Below are 20,004 nucleotides of genomic sequence, written 5' to 3'. Positions count from 1 at the left end.
CAGAATAGAAGTATTAAAAATAATTTGGGCCTGTTTTTGTTCCTACCATATTATTAACCTCAATGACATTCATTTCCAGTCATGTCCAGTCAATTTTGACCACCTCACAGCTCACAATATTGTTTTTACCAATATTGGCAAAAGGCTGCAGCGAGCTGGCTGGTTACTAACCGACAGAGCGAGCAATGGCACAATTACACAGCAGTTTATAGCACATCTATGAAAATCCCCCCATGATGGATATTAAAAAGGACATGCACAGTTTAACAAACCAAGCACTTCAGTGACAGGTACTGACACTTTTGTAGCTTAAGGGCTTGCTTTGTTTGGGCCCCCACAAAACAATTTTATGGAAGAACTACCTCAGATCACAAATGAGGAGGTTGATGATGATGTTAATTACATTATAATCTTGTACAATAAATTTCATGAACTCACCACAAATAACATAACATGGAGGAGTTGCCTAAATGGCTAACATCCCTAACTCTACTAACTTTGGACTATCAAATGGAGCAGATGCCTTCACAAACATTGTTAGGATTTGGGTAAACATAATCCTACACCAAAGAGGGGTTGGTTTTTTTTTTTTTTTTTGCTCCCATGCCCAGGCATCACAATGGCTTTCTTTTTATTATGGGCAAGAACTGCAGCCACTGGTGGCTGACTTACACAACCAACATCATCATCAACATCCTTAGTGTCATATAGTAGTACACATCTACTGAGGCCGATGCCCTTGGGCATCGGCCTTAGTAGATGACATTGACGGACTTGTATCGTCATGACTGGTGGCAGCACCTGCAGCACTAGTATGTGCTTCCTGCTCTCTTCTATAATGTTTGTCCTCCATATCTATCAACAAACACGAACCAAGTGGCGTAAAGCACATGCCACAATTTGTACAAAAAATGTACCACCTACAGTGTCAAACAATATGTGCATGAGTCAGGAATATAGCTATAACACTAATTCTGACACAAGCAATGCTTGTGATGAAATCTTGTAGTCATTGTAAATCATGTGAAATTAATATTGGGGTAATGTTGGTCCCTTTCATTTTTTTTCTTCCCTTAGGTTGAAAATATCACCCCAGACACCCTTTTTTCAATCTTCCAATGCTCCTTCACAAACTCAAATTATATGATCTCACAAGAACTGACTTCCCAGATCGTGTCAAAAGTCAGTCTTGACACAGTTATGAGTTGCCTGAACTCAATCAGTACTATTGTAAGTGTTCTTGTTTCTTATATATGTGTGTGTGTGTGTGTGTGTGTGTGTGTGTGTGTGTGTGTGTGTGTGTGTGTGTATGTGTGTAAATGTTTGCTCATTGTTAATACTTGTATTCGGAATAAATTGTCCTACAGTGTTTCTGGTATGGACTTGGTTTAGGTTTGTCCACCCTTGGCAGTACCTTCAATGCAAACTTCATCTAGTAAACCCCATTGGCTGAGGCCCTGGATGGAAATAGCTGCCAGTGTAGATTGCTGAAACAGCTCATTGGACAAGCCGCTTTGCCAGCCTCCATCTACAGCATCAGCATTTGCAATAGGCTGCATATCAGTTGAATTACATGCTACGCTAAGACTTCCCACCTCCAGGGACAGATCACCCAGCGGACAGGGTGATTTGCAGTGTGATGATTATTGGGGCTAGATATTAAGGGTGTCAGTGTCACTGGTACTCTGCTTTAAGAATGTAAATGCATGCCCATGTATATATCTTGCCTCTTGGAATATGGGGTCTTAATCTGTCTCAGTCCATCTCTTAATAACATTTTTCGTTTGAAGGTGAACAGTAGCTCTAAAGTGCTATTGTCACCTACAAGCACAAATATATGCATATGTAAAATAACAGGTAGAGGTGGGCAGTGTCCCCACTGTCCTTACAGATTTGTTCCTGGTCCTCCTATCATTACACAAAAGGAAGGGGCGGGTTAAGGGCCACATGGGTTTGGGCTGAAAATATTCAAGGGACTGAAAAGAAGAGGAGCAGTGGCCAGTGTTGTGTGAGTGTGGCCAGTGCAGTGTGGGTGTGGCCAGTGCAGTGTGGGTATGGCCAGTGCAGTGTGGGTGTGGCTAGTGCAGTGTGGGTATGGCCATTGCAATTTGGGCCTGTACACGTCCTACAATATCAGCCCCAATGTCTTACTAAGGTGATCATTTATCAACGAGTGACAAATCTCACTGTAAATGATAAAACCTGTTGTGTATGATAAATGGTGCACCAGCCAATCAGCTCCTAACTGTCATGTGTTTGAAAAAAATGACAGTTGCCAGGTGATTGGCTGGGACACCATTTATCATTTACAATGAGTTTTATCACTTTTTGATAAGCGGGCCGCTAAATATGTAAAATTATAAAAACTGCATAGTTTTGTCATGAAAATAGAAATTAATATTATATGATTTATGGCCAACTTTGTGGCCAGCTGGTCATCATTATCCTAGTGATGTGCACCGGAACTTTTTCGGGTTTTGTGTTTTGGTTTTGGATTCGGTTCCGCGGCTGTGTTTTGGACTCGGACGCGTTTTGGCAAAACCTCCCTGAAATTTTTTTGTCGGATTCGGGGGTGTTTTGGGTTCGGGTGTTTTTTTTCAAAAACCCCTCAAAAACAGCTTAAATCATAGAATTTGAGGGTCATTTTGATCCCATAGTATTACTAACCTCAATAACCATAATTTCCACTCATTTCCAGTCTATTCTGAACACCTCACACCTCACAATATTATATTTGCACCGAGGTCGCTGGATGACTAAGCTAAGTGACCCAAGTGGCCGACACAAACACCTGGCCCATCTAGGAGTGGCACTGCAGTGTCAGACAGGATGGCACTTAAAAAAATAGTCCCCAAACAGCACATGATGCAAAGAAAAAAAGAGGTGCACCAAGGTCGCTGGATGGCTAAGCTAAGCGACCCAAGTGGCCGACACAAACACCTGGCCCATCTAGGAGTGACACTGCATCATGTTTGTTTGGGGACTATTTTTGAAGTGCTGGTGGTCAGCAAAATTCTGCACTGTCCTCCTACTATGTACTGCGCACAACTACAATGCAGCACAGATATGGCTTGTATACTTGATGACACAGAGGTAGAGCAATGGACTACTGTACCGTACTGCTATATATATACTGGTGGTCAGCAAAATTCTGCACTGTCCTCCTACTATATACTGCGCACAACTACAATGCAGCACAGGTATGGATGGATAGTATACTTGACGACACAGAGGTAGAGCAATGGACTACTGTACCGTACTGCTATATATATACTGGTAGTCAGCAAAATTCTGCACTGTCCTCCTACTATATACTGCGCACAACTACAACGCAGCACAGATATGGCTTGTATACTTGACGACACAGAGGTAGAGCAATGGACTATTGTACCGTACTGCTATATATATACTGGTGGTCAGGAAAATTCTGCACTGTCCTCCTACTATATACTGTGCACAACTACAATGCAGCACAGGTATGGATGGATAGTATACTTGACGACACAGAGGTAGAGCAATGGACTACTGTACCGTACTGCTATATATATACTGGTGGTCAACAAAATTCTGCACTGTTCTCCTACTATATACTGCGCACGACTACAATGCAGCACAGATATGGCTTGTATACTTGACGACACAGCGGTAGAGCAATGGACTACTGTACTGTACTGCTATATATATATTGGTGGTCAGCAAAATTCTGCACTGTCCTCCTACTATATACTGCGCACAACTACAATGCAGCACAGGTATGGATGGATAGTATACTTGATAACACAAGGGTAGAGCAATGGACTACTGTACCGTACTGCTATAGATATACTGGTGGTCAGCAAAATTCTGCACTGTCCTCCTACTATATACTGCGCACAACAACAATGCAGCACAGATATGGCTTGTATACTTGACGACACAGAGGTAGAGCAATGGACTACTGTACCGTACTGCTATATATATATACTAGTGGTCAGCAAAATTCTGCACTGTCCTCCTACTATATACTGCGCACAACAACAATGCAGCACAGATATGGCTTGTATACTTGACGACACAGGGGTAGAGCAATGGACTACTGTACCGTACTGCTATATATATACTGGTGGTCAGCAAAATTCTGCACTGTCCTCCTACTATATACTACAATGCAGCACAGATATTGAGCGTTTTCAGGCAGAGAACGTAGATATTTGCAGCACACTGAGCACAGATATTTGCAGCACACTGAGCACAGATATTTGCAGCACACTGAGCACAGATATTTGTAGCACACTGAACACAGAAACTGAGAGTACGCAGCCACGTCCTCTCGCTATCATCTCCAATGCACGAGTGAAAATGGCGACGACGCGCAGCTCCTTTTATAGAATACGAATCTCGCGAGAATCCGACAGCGGGATGATGATGTTCGGGCGCGTCCTGGTTAATCGAGCAAGGCGGGAAGATCCGAGGCTGCCTCGGAACCGTGTAAAATGGGTGAAGTTCGGGGGGGTTCGGATCCCGAGGAACCGAACCCGCTCATCTCTAGTCATGATGGGCCTATTTTTTATGTGGAGGCCTGGAGCTCTAGTTTCATCCGCCCCATTGTTAATCTGGCCCTGTCTGATGTACATCTCTTATGACACTTCCAGTCCATTTGAATTATAGTTCAGAAATAAAATGGGCTACCATGCCTATTGTACCATTTGCCTTTCCTTGCCATATAAGGGTCATATAAAGAATACATTTGTGATATAACATCCATATGTACAATAGAATTTACAATCTCACTGATGTGCCTCTGCTGTTTTTCAGGTTACTGCATCTTCTATAGCATATGAATTCAAAGAATATATAATAAATGCCGTGTTGGAAAAACTCATACAAAGTAATAAACTTGAACCAGGCCGCTTGGCTGTTACATTCCAGGATGATATGTACTTTGCAATGCCTGCCTTCACTTCTAACATTCTGGATTGCATGAACAATCTCCCTATAACATGTGACGGATTAATGGCTGTGTAAGTTGAACATGTTCCTGCATTGTGCTGGTCTTAAGACAAAATGTATCCATTGCCTAAACATTGAGCGCTTCTTTATGACCTGATAAGTTGATAGATAACCTTCTCATTTGGTCCCAGAATAGCTGCCTTCACCAAATGGCACAGCTGAAGACCCATTGGGCACCAGTCCAAAATCAAAGCTGGAGCTCCCTGGTCATGGTCATGAAAGTTGACATCATTGAATTGTCCTCTGGATTTTAAAATGCATGTCCCATAATTGGTTAATAGGGTTAGCTGGTGCTTGTACAGTGTCAAAGAGTGAAGGTGGGGACTATGCAGCCCTGAGTCCAAGTATGTTCCTGGTGCTGTTATTCCCGATACATCATCCATCACCTCTGCAGTGTGTGTAGGCATGGAAATATTTTACACAAATCAGACTTTGGACATACATCTAACCGTCCTTCTTTCTCCTAGTGTTGGTGCACTGGATGTGACATATGCCTCGTATGACAACACCAGAAGACAAGAGATTGGGCAAGGGATTATTCAGTTCATGCAGAAACATTGTGAGTAATACAGTACAGTGATGATTCCACTGCACTTCCAGCGCAGTTTAACCTTGTCCGAGAGACGTTAATTTATTGAATCATTTGTTTGAGAGCTCAGATCCTGACATTCACAGCTAAAGCAATTCAAATCCTTTGGACATGCCCAATATCTGTACAGTTTATATGCCAAATCTCCCAGGGCCAGATTAAGCCTTTGGTGGGCCCCGGAGCACTAAAGACAGTGGGGCCCTCCCCTCTCCTGTCATTATCGCCCCCATGGCTGTGCCTGCTGTTTGTGCCTCCTCCCCTTGGATGTCCATGAAGCAGCAGAGAGGAGAGTGATGCAGAGAGAGTACAGAAGACACAAAATCCAACAGTCCATAGACAAAAACAAATACAGCCATACAACACCGGTCCAACATCACTGTATCTCCAAGTATGAAAGATAAAGAGGCATTAAATATGTGTAAAGAAATAAAACAATAAATGTCCGGCCACTTACATTTTGCTACCTCTGACTCCAGGTCATGTAGACGGGCTGCTTACTACTGTTGTACCTCTCCCTCTCCTCCCATTGTGGCTGTGCCCTTTTAGGCTCCTCTCTCCCCTCACTGCTGACAGATGGACAGGGGCTTGCCGATGGCGAGTCTTGACCAGCCAGAGCCAGTGCGGGGATACTGTAGGGTCCGCCACCAGACTGCAAGGGAAAGCGGACCTGTGATGGTGGATGTCACCAGAGACTGTTCAGCACTGGATTCCCAGGCTCCAGCTGACTGTATCATCCACGTGCCCATAGCTACACATAACTACACTGTGGCTGTGTGTTACGGGTGTGTGGATCCACCACTGAACGCCAGAGCTGGGCAGGAGATGCTATGGTCAGGGGGCCCCTGTACGAGGGAGTGCCCGGGGGAACTTACATCCAGTGTCGTCGTCCCCCACCACCACCTTAATCAGGCTCTGGGCCCCTGCCAGATTCAAGCTGCCTGGACTCTCCTGTACAGGGATAAATACGACTAGCAGGTATGAAGATAATATTGCAAGCCAAACACATTGGGCCATAAAAGTCATAAAAGTGATGTTCGAGCAAAATGGTTGTAAAAACATGTTAAGGTGTCTGTACAGATGTGTCCTCAAACATACAGCCTCAATATGCCATGCAGCGTGAGATGCCTGGTGCGAGCGAGCCTTACCCTGTGCTGGCCGACCCAGCATGTGCGGAGGTGAACACAAATCTGGCCGCATATGAAACAATCTGCGTTCATCTAAGAATAACCCCCATAGTAGATCAGTAAAATGTAAATATCAAATCATTAACATTATTTCTTTTAACACTGAGCTCAAATTATCTAAATGTGCAAAAGTTGGGAGCGGTAGATGAGATTTTGATTGTACGTTTCATTTCTTGGTCAAATACAGTAAGTTATTCTGTAGGCTCTACACGGCATCTTGTTGTTAGTTATCTTGTTCCAATCGCTGTTATACATTTTTATTTAAACAACTCTTAGGTCCGTCACATCATCAGACTTATGTTTCTCTTGTCTCCTTAGCCTGCACCCTACAAACAATGTCAATGACAACTGCATCCTATCTCAAGAGATTTGCAGTGGATGTGAGCTACAGTGACCTTAGCTTGATCTTTGGGGAGCAGGAGTTGGTAAGCTTCCAATACGAGATCATTCATTCTAGATTCTACTCTTTAAAGTTTATTTTAAAAAATGGTGGCTTTGGTAATAGGCGGCACCTCAGCCTAGAATGATATACCAGAATGATACTTAAGCACTTATAAATGTTCCTGACGTTAATTGATCTTATTAATATAATTCATGACCTGTGTGTTTGCTTTCCAGAGCATGTCATTATCAAACTTGACAGTCAACCAACTGGTAGAACACGTTGCGTATACTGACGCATTTAGTAGCGTAGAAAAGGCCTCAGCTGTGCTCACCATACTGCAATCCAAGGAATTTTCTTTCATCGCTGATTTCCTGACCGCATTCTCCATGAATTCTAGCACCGCTAGCAACGAGGTTCGGTATTCCTTGCTGACCATCACAGTAACAATTTATAACAGTGATACGGAATCGAATTGCTTACCAAAATTAGGGACATTCTTACCAAGTTATTTATTAGTGGCAATTAATGCGACCATCATAGGGATGTTTAAACCCAAGGACTGCTCAGATTTCCAAAACATGTAAGTAAGAGAAAAATGCATTATATTTATATCCTCTGCTGAATATATCTCGCAAAGAAATTTATCAGAAATATATTTGAGGGAAGAGCCGGCGTGTGATGTCTGTATTTGTGCCTCCTATTAATAGCAGATGTGACTATGTACTGTAGATATCTTTATGATCTGCTCTATCTAGTTGCAAAGGTCTTTTTAAGGCCAATAGAACTGTCAGGAGCAATAAGTGGAAGGCAAGATCACCGTTATACAAATACTGTGTACGTTGGGCATCTAACAGTGCCTTGCTGGTCCAAGATGCCAACAACTGCATTTGGGCACAGACATACAGTAGGTTCATAATCGGTAATTGTGGTGGACACTAGGCCTTATTGGTATGAGGGTCCACTGAACAGTGCTACTTAGGACGGAGTGGATACTGGCCTAGGGAGTCCACCAAAACCCTAGTACATGGAATAATGCAGAGAGGAAAATGTGGCAACATGAAAGCTCCTAATATATAGCTGTAAAATCCAGTTCGCAATCATAAAATAACAGACTGACTAAACATCAAATGGTATATAAACTGTAGCAAAAAGGTAAAGTAGCTATACAAGCAGACAATGTAACATTGTATAAGAAATATGCCAACTAGCTAATAAACCCTGAACCAATCTAAGCAAGTTCCATAAAGCTCTGTAATAAATGAGGGGCAGATGTACTATGCCTTGGAGAAGGGGTATCCGGTCTATAGATCTACACTAAAAAGGTCTACCGCGTCAATAGGTCAACCACTAATGGTAGACATGCATTAGGTCGACAGGCTCAAAAGGTCAACAGGTTCAAGAGGTTGACATGACAATGGTCGACGCACATGTGGTCGCCACAAGTTATTTTACTTTTTCCCCTTTTTTTCAACTTTTTCAAACATTACCATCCACGTGGACTACGATTGGGAATAGAAACCTTGCCCGAAGCATGGCGGGCAAAATGGTACACTAATGGGGCTTTTTTTGTGACAAAACACCCTCAAGAAATAATAAGAATTTGTGTCAACCATTTCCATGTCGACCTTTTGACCCTGTCGACCTTTTAACCTTGTTGACCTTTTATACTCTCTACCTAATGCATGTCAACCATTAGAGGTTGACCTATTGACTGTAGACCTTTTTAGTGTAGATCAAACGTTCCACATCCGGAGAGTGATACTAGCCAATCAGCTCCTGTCATTTTCAACCACAGCCTGTAACATGACAGGAGCTGATAGGTTGGTACTTTATCTCTGTCCACTTTATGTCGCTCCAAGGCTTAGTACATCTATCCCTAAATGAGAATACACAGTACTCATTACCGCAAAGACAGTCTCTCAAACTTATATCTAATAAAAATGCACCTTCTCTCTCTATAGAATATTTCTCAGGTATAAGATTGAGAGACTGACCTTACAGACGTTACTACTGTGTATTCACATTTATTCATCACAGTGCGTTATGAAACTTCTCTGTTCCTTTACTTTCAAAGCAAAGATTTATTTACAATATTGCTTACCATCCTTATCAGTTACTGGAAAATGAAACAAATACAGATATAAACGTCCATTCACAGTGTATACTGTATATTTTAATTCTTTGCAGGGTTTGCCTTTCACAAGGATTGCCAGTACGGTTTGCCTAAATCAACTGTTCTGTCAATTCAGACATACAGGGGTATATTCAATAAACCACAGGGTTTAATCCACGGCTAAATACCACGTCTGGCTGATTCAATTATCGGGGAATAACCCATGTGTTAATACCCGAGGGTATACTTTTTTTTTTGCAGCCTCAGGAGCTGCAAGGAAAAGTCCACAAGAAAAAGGCACCATTATGGGTTAATGTGTGGGGAAAACCCATTGATTCAGCAGTTTACGCTGAATCAGTGAGTTTCTGTTCATTAAACCCTGGGTTTCAGCATTGGTAAATGGCTATTTAATTGAATAGGGTTTCCCCACGTGGTGCAGTATTTAGCTGGTGATTACAATATGTGGATATTATTATGCTAGTTTTCCAGCCGCACACAATATTAACCCTGAGGTGCTCTAGTCATTAGAATTGCTACTAATATGCTTCTGAAAATCTGGTTGAGTGAGCAGGAGTCCCGCCCAGCTGCTAGTGTGCATGTAACCTGTGCATAACCTCCATTGCTGGGGTAGCTTCACTATTAAGACCCCAATACATCTAGCTGCCGAAAGCTGAGCCAACTAGAATTGCAGATCCGCCGCTTAGAACTGCAGATCCATTGATGATTAGTGATTCGTCGAAGAATCAGGGAAATTCTACATGTTAAAAAGTCCAGGTTTCCTGAACCTGGCCGTTTTATCGGATTGGTGAGTCAAGATTTTTAAACTTTTGGAATATTCCCGATTCCCTAACCCAGGTGCCAGGGGGTCGGGAAATTTTGACAATTATCACAGATGTGTGAGGGTCTTTAGTGTCAGCAGGTTAGTGGTGGAATAATATCACTCCCTTCCTGTTGGCTTAGAAGAAGGATGCTTGCCACCAAAGCCCACCAGCTATTGCTAAATTGCAATCTTTCCCCCTAGAACTAAGAAAGTTTGCAGATCACAGATTCCTACAAATTACAGTATGGATGCAGAGGTGGCCCTGATAACTCTGAAACACCCTGACCGACCACAGGCTTTTCTGTTTTGCTGTCCACTTAGCAAATAGCCCTGAGGGATGTTCTCCACTACCCACTACACTGTCACACACATGTTTATCATTATTGATCATATAAGTGTTATGGACTTTCTTTCTGCCTACAGATGCTCAACAATGGATGGTTCTTATGACAATTTCTCAATTGATACCAAAGAGGCCCTGTATAAATTCAGATTGCGTTTTTTGACTGAGGCACTTAATTCAGGTAAGAATAAAAATGTCCAATATAAGAAGCAGAAAACATATAGGCCTGTAGTAGAAATATATATATATATACATATATATATATATATATATATATACATACATGTGTGTGTGTGTGTGTGTGTGTGTGTGTGTGTGTGACTGTGTGTGTGAATGCCGCAGTGAATGCTTTTCATGTGCACAGTATTTGCAATAAGACTGACCACAGCTATTCACCTGCCTTGTCTCATGGATGGAATCAAATCTTTCATTTAATGACATTAAGTACCTCGGACCCAAACACGTGACATCACACAAGTGGCAGGAGGTAGTGCACATCTGCCTGGGCTCTGCACAGACTACAAAGTCCAAGCAGCACTGCGGTATGCCGGTATACTGAGCGCTGGGATCCCAACAGCTGGCATATCAAATACCACCTGCTAGCCAGATATAGGGACTGTGGGGAAGTAACAGTGTCGCCCCCAGGGCCCAGCGCCATTGGGTGACAGCATCACATCCACACCCCTCCCTACGGCCATGAATACAGTACCAATAAATATGGGCTCTGTATAAAGTAAGCTGTAAGAATGCAGAATATGGAACATTAACCGTACAAGAACTGGATAATATCCAGGCTAAACTCGTAACATTTTACATATCGCACATGCACATCGATAATGCTGGAAAATTTACTTATTTGATATTTTTGCATGGAATTATTATCTTGTCTTATTTTTTGTGTAAATGTAATTTATTTTATTTGCAAGTATCTTATCACTGTCACTCTCAGGAACCCTTGATCATACTTGCCACATGGCTACTGTGTTGAATTCTGCTCTTACTGCGGCATTGAATTGGTTCTACTGTGTGAACTATTTAAATATTATGTTCTTGAGTGAGGATAATGATAATGATGATGACGATGATGATGTCCTATTCTTTCCCAGGCACAGCATGCTCCTATGGACTTTCCAGCGCAGTGTGGTTGCAGCTGGATTTTGGGTTCTCCGTAAACTTTGTGACTTATTCTGACTTGATGCGACTCAACCCAATGTTCGATGCGGTAAGTTGCTCTTGTGTACTTCACTGAGTGCTTCAGAGAGATCTCTATGAACTTTTTAAAGTTTTTGAAAGATATCAGATTACAAGATAAGCATAGTTCCCTTTCCACGTGTAATGTGTCCTGCACTGACAATGTTGTATGTATTTCTTTCCTAGTATGATGCTTCTGTTCTTGCACTTCTGAACATGAACCAGACTATAGATGTGATCATAGAATTGCTATCCAATGCAAATCCCACAGACTATGAGATACATATCTCAGCTCTAATGGTTTCCTTCACGAATAAAGGATTTGCCTTTTTAGAAGGCTGTCTAGAGGGACTCAGTAGAACGGTGAGTGATGGTATTATTATTATTTATTTATTACCAGTTATTTACTGCCACATATTCCGCAGCACTTTACAGAGAATATATGGCCATATAGGAAGAAACCAGAGTACCTTGGGGAAACCCACGCAAGTACGGGGAGAATATACAAACTCCACACAGTTAGGGCTATGGTGGGAATCAAACCCATGACCTCAGTGCTGGAAGGCAGTAATGCTAACCATTGAACCATCCGTACTGCCCCATCTATGGTATGCAAGATAATATAGATGGATTTACCAAAATGAAGCTCAGTTTTTTTCCATACTGATGGTATGAAAGAACTTGTTGCACTTGACTAAGGTAATAGCATATTTTGTTATTATCAATGTTGTCCTCTGGTCTTCAGGGTGTCCCCAGTTTTGGAGTGGACAGGGGTAGGCGAAACTGAAGCCAACCAGCCAAACCTTGTATTTTTATGTTAAAGTTTGTAAAGAGGGATGGGATAGATGACATAGTAATGCAGTACAATTCGTCATGAGCAAAGGCTCTGAGTTGTGATGCGGTGCTCATGTAGAATGATTGTGTTGTCTAACTCTATAAGGAACAAATTTCATATGTTCACCTGTTGGGTTTTTTTTCTCACAGGGCCAAATAAAAGTCATTGCGAACCTGAATGTACGCAGCCTGTTTTTAAGTGGCGTTTGGGAGTTACTGAAAATTCAGTTCCCTCAGTTCACGGCAATTGATTGGAATCTCTGGTTCAATGACTACTTGGTCATATATTTGCCATCCATTACCATTGATGAACTTTCTGTCCTGACAGTCGATGTGCTTAAAGATTGCTCAAACTTTCATACAGTGTAAGTAGCCAAGACTGCATTGCCTGGTGATGACAGTTGCTGTGTTATAATAAATGCTATTACTAAAGTGCTGAATTTGTTTATATAGATCACTTTCCTAACATACAAATGACCACATAAATTAAGTACAATAACAAGCCATTATTAAAGACTTCAGAGGCCATACTCAAGAGTGCCTACTAAATAAAGGTGAAGGAAACAAGGGAGATGTTAGTTATGGGCTGTCTGAGGCAGAGGCTTAAATGTAGGAAAATAAGGAGGTTAGGAAGAGTCAGGTTCAGGCTGTCTGGACAATGTGAAGCATCTGCTGAAAGGTTGAAGCACTGGTAGGAAAGTGTGACAATGAGGCAGAGAGTTCCAGAGAAAAGGTGCAGCTCTAGTGAATCCTTGCAGAGATGACTTAGGCATTCACTTATACATTGTAATAGGCTGCAAAATAAGTAAAGAATAATAACAAATTTAAAAAGAAGTTGATGTCTTGTTTAGTACAGTCTTCTGAACTGTTTAACATGTTCTTTTGCAATTTTTTTTTCAGTGTTCGGGGCTTTGGAAGTGGGATTAATAACATGAGCAAAGATACATTAAACAATGTCATCACCTTTATTTTTGGCTTCCTTAAGAAGATGAGTAAGTGTATTTGTGGTTTTGAATAGATAATTTGCAGACGTGGATATAAACTATATGCAATACATTAATAACAGTTTTTACCCCAGATACACTATGGGCAAGACTCAAATAGCCATGGTAATAAACTGCAGGCTATTTGGCCCATTATAAGCTTGCAGGCTGCACTTAATGCAAATTTCTGCTTGAGTAAGTGTCCTTTTTGTGGGTGCTACAAATGCGTTAACCTATGGTTCGGGGTACTTTTGATGGAATCTATGGGTTTATGCGCATTAGCCCCAAATTTACTACATGAGGAAAAGGATCTGTAATTTAATAGCCTTGTGCGTCAAAGCCTGAGGCTACCACCCTTTTCCTAGCTCACATCTAAATTGCAGTGTCAAATAAAGCTGCTCATTATTTGTGGGCTGCATGTAAAAGCAGCCAGTGTTTACCCTGCATGCAAAAATAAATAATTAAATGTATTTGCACAACTTGCATTGCAGCATGTTTTTTTTTACTTCACCCCCAACTCAGAAACAACTCCTACAGTATGTCTTCAGTTCAATTAGGGAAATACGGGGCAAAGTGCCATTGTAATAATGTGGAAATGCTGTCACCGGCATCTCATTTCACCACCATTTCACGAGGACCCCCTACGGGGCTGCGGACAATAGTATGTGAGCCTTGGACTTCCTTTAATGCAGCATACTGTATGTATGGCTGACTCACAGCTTATTGAATTGAGCGCTATATGCAGGGCCGCCACCAGGGAAGGACTGCCAGGACTCCAGTCCCAGACCTGAACCGGACGGGGGCCCACATGGCAGCAGTGTGAATTGGAGTGCACCGTAGGCAGCCTTAGAGGGACAGCAACGGCGGCAATTTGAATTTGGAGCTGACAGTGAGCAAATTGGTGATCGTGGTCTGGCAGCGAATCAGAAGCAGCCACAGGTGGCCGACCCTGATTGACTGACGGTTTGCGAGCTCCAATTGGCTCATGGATGGCTCTATATTATTTGTAATACAGCATGCGCTGTCCCTCTATGCTGCCTGCTCCAAGCTCCTTACCTTTGCTGCTGATGCTGCTGTGGTCCCAGCCTGCCACAGTGCCTAGGGGCCACCTAATATCCTGCGGCCTGCTCCTGGGACCAACAACCTGGGCCCAGAACGGTAAGCTGTGGGGACTGCAGGGGGAGTGGAAGATGAGGGGTGGAGGGGGGCAGGGGTGTATCTAGGGGTCTGAGCGCCCCTGGCAAAGTAAGGGGCTGGCGCCCCCACCCCAAACACATTTGCAATAAGGTGTGAGTATTGGAGATGGGGCATGGTTTTATGGGGGAAGGGCGTGGACACAATAGTACTTCCAATTAAAATTATGCCACACAGTAGTATCCCTTATTCACATTACACCGCACAGTAGTGTCTCGTATTCACGATACACCATCCCTCCGCCCTAACCCACCTTTCCCACAGCCTGACCTTAACCCGCCTCCCCTCCAAAAGCCTCTTCAGTGGTGCCTAACCCTAACCCACCCTTCCTAATCTTCCTCCCTGCAGCCTAGCCCTAGCCCTCCGGCCCTCGCAGCCTAACCCTAACCCTCCCACGTGGCTTGCTAGTGGAGACTTTGGCCCCAACTTGATCCGGATTTTGTCATTCTGCATCGCTATATATGTTGGGATGCCAGCATCAGCATTCCAAGCAGTTTCGGGATGCTGGCGTCAGCTTTCCGACCGCCGGGATGCCAAACGCCGGCATCTTGACTGCATCCTGAATGAAATGCTAATGAGCTGCAGTGAGATGGGCCTCATATGGACCCAGCCATTAACCAAACACCATTAGTTGGATGGTAGAAGTGCTTCCTGTTAGAAAAAAACATCAGGGTGCCATCACTTCCAAGATAAAATGATCAATTATACAATTAACTGACATACATTTCCTTGAACCTGGCCTTGAAATAGGTAAGATATGTATTTTCTTTATTACACTCAAATAGTTAAGGTTTTCCCTTACTACTTACTTACATCTAACATGCATGAAAATCGTGTAGTTTTCCAGGTACTACAGTCCCTTCTCCCAAACACTGGCACTTTTATATTCTCTTCAACAACAAATAGATCTACACCAGTGTGTCAGTCAGCACCGCACTTGAAATCAGACTCACAATAAACTACAGTTCCCAGCAGCCCTTGCTGCCGGGAGCTCCCAGCAACAAGGGCTGCTGGGAGCTGTAGTTTATTTTGAGTCTGATTACAAGTGCGGTGCTGCCGGACACCAGCGCCGCTCCAGCAGTAACAGACTCTCACCCAGGTACAGTCTGACAGTACTGCTTTTCTATCTTTTGGCCGCGGGTGGCACAGCCAGGCGGCGCCCCCTCCTTGCCTGGCGCCCCTGGCGAGTGCCATCCTGGCCAATAGGTAGATACACCCCTGGAGGGGGGCACTGACTATTCTGGCAGTCCCTGGCCCCACAATTTCTGGTGCAGCCCTGCCTATATGTCATTATAATAATATGGTAATATAATATTATGCATATTATTGCATAATATAATTCTTTGTACATCGAGTTAACACCACAAGTCAATATAAAGCTTTGGAAACGACTGTTGTCTAAATGCATCTTTTGGCTAAGAATTCAATCCTATTAACATGTTGTTTTTTTTCTATATCATTCTAGAGTGCAATAGCGAAAACTGGCTTGATAATAACTTTTATGTATTTAAGACATATGTTAACATTAGCGCACTTGTGGAATTGGATCCTGACTACAATCCGGTAAGGGAATTTGCAATATACTGTCATCTTTATTATAGCAATCAGGGGTAGAATTAGCAACCAGAAACACTGATATGGCTGCTTAAAAAATGTTCTCTAAATGTCACGTTTGATAAAATTTAATAAAAATTACATTTTCCAGAGATATTTACAGCCAAATCTAAATTTATAGGTGGAGAAGTATCAAACTTTCTATAGAGGACAAGTGAAGTTGTTTCCCATAGCAACCAATCAGATTCTAGGCTAGTTATAATTTTATAGAATCTGGTTGGTTGCTAGGGGCTTGTTCTCTTTTGAAGATTTGGAACATTTCCCCCAGTATAGACAGTTTCCAGAAAAGCACCAATACAGTACCTCACTATATAGGCCCAGATTTATCAAGCCTTGGAGAGTGATAAATTGCACAGTGATAAAGTACCAGCCAATCAGCTCCTAACTGTCATGTTACAGGCTGTGTTTGAAAAATGTCAGTTAGGAGCTGATTGGTTGGTATGTTATCACCGTGCTATTTCACTCTCCAAGGCTTGATAAATCTGGACCTAATTACATTATTCTTCTCCTCCCTGCTGTTCCTGATGGGTTTTTTTAATGTGTTTTTTTTTATTTATCTAAGTTTGGTATAGAGACTGGCTGATATAGGGCCCGATTCAGACCTGATCGCTGTTGTGCGAATTCGCACAGTGGGCGATTATCGAATGACTGCTCATGCGTAATGAATGCGCATGCGTAGGTACCGCAATGTGAAGGCGCAGGCGCATTGCCAAACAGTGACAGGATGGTGCGAAAATTTTGATCGCGAGGCGTTCGCAAGGTGATTGACAGGAAGCGGACATTTGTGGGTGGTAACTGCCCATTTTCTGGGAGTGTCAGGAAAAACGCAGGCGTTCCCAAGCGTTTTCTAGGAGGTTGTGTGATGTCAGCTCCGGCCCCGAACAGCCTGTTTGTATCGCACTTTAGCAGTAAGTCCTGTGCTACGCACATACTGGAAAAATCATTAGATGGTGAGTTGCGAACGGATTTGCAGCTGTCCGCTGTCTGGTGGAATTCTTGCACGGCGTACACATGCATTCGCACACTTGCATGGAGCGGGTTTTCACTCTCCCTAGGCGGTGACTATCTGATCGCAGACTGCTGCAAATTTGCAGCAAAGCGATCAGGTCTGAATTAGGCCCATAGACCTATAAAGAGACTTTGCAGTACCGTATATAGAGATGAGTCCTCAGAAAACTGGTGTAAAACGCACCTTATTTTCTCTGATTTTTCATAATTTTCTTTTAGATGGACAACGTGACAGATCTAAGTCCAGACCAGATGGGACAAGTAATAGCTCTTTATGCGGGACAGATCGATGTTACATTAGTTGCAAAAATCTTTGCTGCTCTGGAGAGCCGTAGCGTAAAGCCAGAAGAATACCTTGCCGAAATTGCCATTTTCTTGGACAACTTAAATGAATACAAAGAGGTAATATTGAAGGCTATGGTGTCACTCATTTACCTACCAAAACCAAGAACTATATTATATATACAGTGTAAGTGCTAATTTAACGTTTCTGGACAACCCTTTCTCCACCCAGGCCCACACAGTATTGGTGGTGGCTGACAGGTAGCACAAGGCAGTGATTTAATGTGCAAAGGATTATGGGAGACTTTGCTTTTAACACTGGGGATAGTCATTCTGGCTTCAACAATTATAAGAAAACTTGTGGAAATATTTGAATGCAACATTGTATACAATATGGCATACGGGAAAATGGAGTAGACCAGTTGTCCATCAAGTAGAGCTATTCATGAGCTCCACCAGGCCACTGCAATCTATTATCAAACAATACAAATGTTAATGAAAAACGAAAGGTCAACTTAACTTATAACATGCCCATTGTCCTCCACACCGTTCTCTCACCATGTGTCCAGGTTCTTGCTTATGTAGTGCCATTTTACTTCATAATTATGTGACTTGGCAGGACCACGGTGTTGTTGCATGACATCACATGAAGGGAGATGTACTAAGCCTTGGAGATGTGTCAGATTCTAGCTGTCATTTTTATAGAATATGCTAGATAAATAACAGAAATTGGTTGGATGCTTTGGGCAATTTCTCCACTTTATCACTCACGAAGCCTTGATACATCTATCCCGTGGTGACAATACACCTATCATTCAGGATGACGTACCGTAGATGGAACGTTTTCCCATTCTTCACATCCCTGACTCCACAAACTTTGATAATGGAATTATTCCCACTATTTTATAACACTTTTTCCCAAGTAAGATAATGAATTCAAATAGCTCTTCACAACACATACTACCTTCCCATAGGTAATGGAAAAAAAAAGATTGGCAAATTGAGACGGAGGAGGTCTCTTTTCCAGGTAAGATATAGTGTTATCAGCAATCAACTATCAGGAATCAATGCTAGAAAGGTTATTACATATTAATACCTTTCAGGAGGATGCCTTGCAAAGTGATTTGCTTCCAGCAGGAGTGTTGCAGGGACAAGTACTTAATAATATTTCTTAGGTTGATTTGTACAGTCTGGATGTAGGTGGAACTTTCAGTTTACTATTTAAGTCCCCAAAAACCTACAACCAATTACGGGAAAAATAGGTGGGCCCATTAACTCTACATGGCCATGCCCATTGCAGACTTCTTTTTTATTGGATACATCCACCAGGAGCCCATCGTGGTCCCTAACAATAGAGGATTTCTTCTTTGCATATTGATTAGTCAAGTCTGATTTGTGTGTTTGTGTGTGTGTATGTGTGATTGTAAGATTTTAATATGACCTTCATATAATTGGTTTTAATAATAGCTTAGAGAGAACAAATAATATGAATGACCTGGGAACTAATATTTCATTTATGACAAATCATTTTAAATGATCCCGCAAACTCTTGATGTCAAGGAATATTCTATGTATCTGTGATCTATGGGGTGATTCAGAGGTGGGCACTAACCACACAGCCTCTGTGCCTTTGTACGCAGTGACTGGGCCAAATTATGCAAAAGCCGCAGGAGGCGTCTTAATTAAAAGGTGCCCACTGATAGCTTCTGTGATCCACTGCTGAGTGATCCTTTGGTTACTCAGGATGCCAGGTGAAATCAGACAGTTGGGGTCAGCGAAGGTGCAGCCACTGGCTTTGGCACACCCAGAATATGGGGCCGACTCTCCCACATTTTCTGGAGCAGCCCCCTTCACCGCCCTCAAGCTCCAGTCAATCGTGCTGCAGCTTTTGGGGCACTGCAGGCGACATTGGAGACACAGATTTGCACATGCGCATCTGAGATATGCGTCAACTTAGAACTAAGACATCTCTGAATCAGGCTCGGTGTGCTGCTTTGCATCTGCTTGGACTGTTGGCACTGATTATCAATTTATTTATTGTTGTCTATCTACAAGGTGTGGGGTTGTTATTGTCCGAACGCGAGGCTAATGCCTTCTTTACAGTTTTATATGTATCCACCATATTCATCTGTAGATTATCAGCGTGTGAATCATATATGGCATAATCATGGGAACTGATAATATAACTTGCTTTTACTGCCTAACCCCTTTGGCCAGATGTGGTGTTGTCTTAATTAACAACTACCTGGTATTTTAAATATTTCTGGGTCTCACTAACGAAATATGCTCTGAAGCCGAGTAGAGGTGTCCAAACAACCTTACATTTTCTGCTTCTAACCATTGTCCCAATGCTTCATCTATTTTACTATAAGCAGTAAAGTTACCATAAGCATTATATGAATTAGGGATGGCCATCAGGGTGTTTACCATCGTCTGTGAAGAAAAAAGTGACTATTGATGGTAATAAACTATGCA

The sequence above is a fragment of the Pseudophryne corroboree genome, chromosome 7 (assembly GCF_028390025.1).
Source record: "Pseudophryne corroboree isolate aPseCor3 chromosome 7, aPseCor3.hap2, whole genome shotgun sequence".
In the NCBI taxonomy this organism is placed as follows: Eukaryota; Metazoa; Chordata; class Amphibia; order Anura; family Myobatrachidae; genus Pseudophryne; species Pseudophryne corroboree.
Note: the sequence above shows the minus strand (reverse complement) of the source record.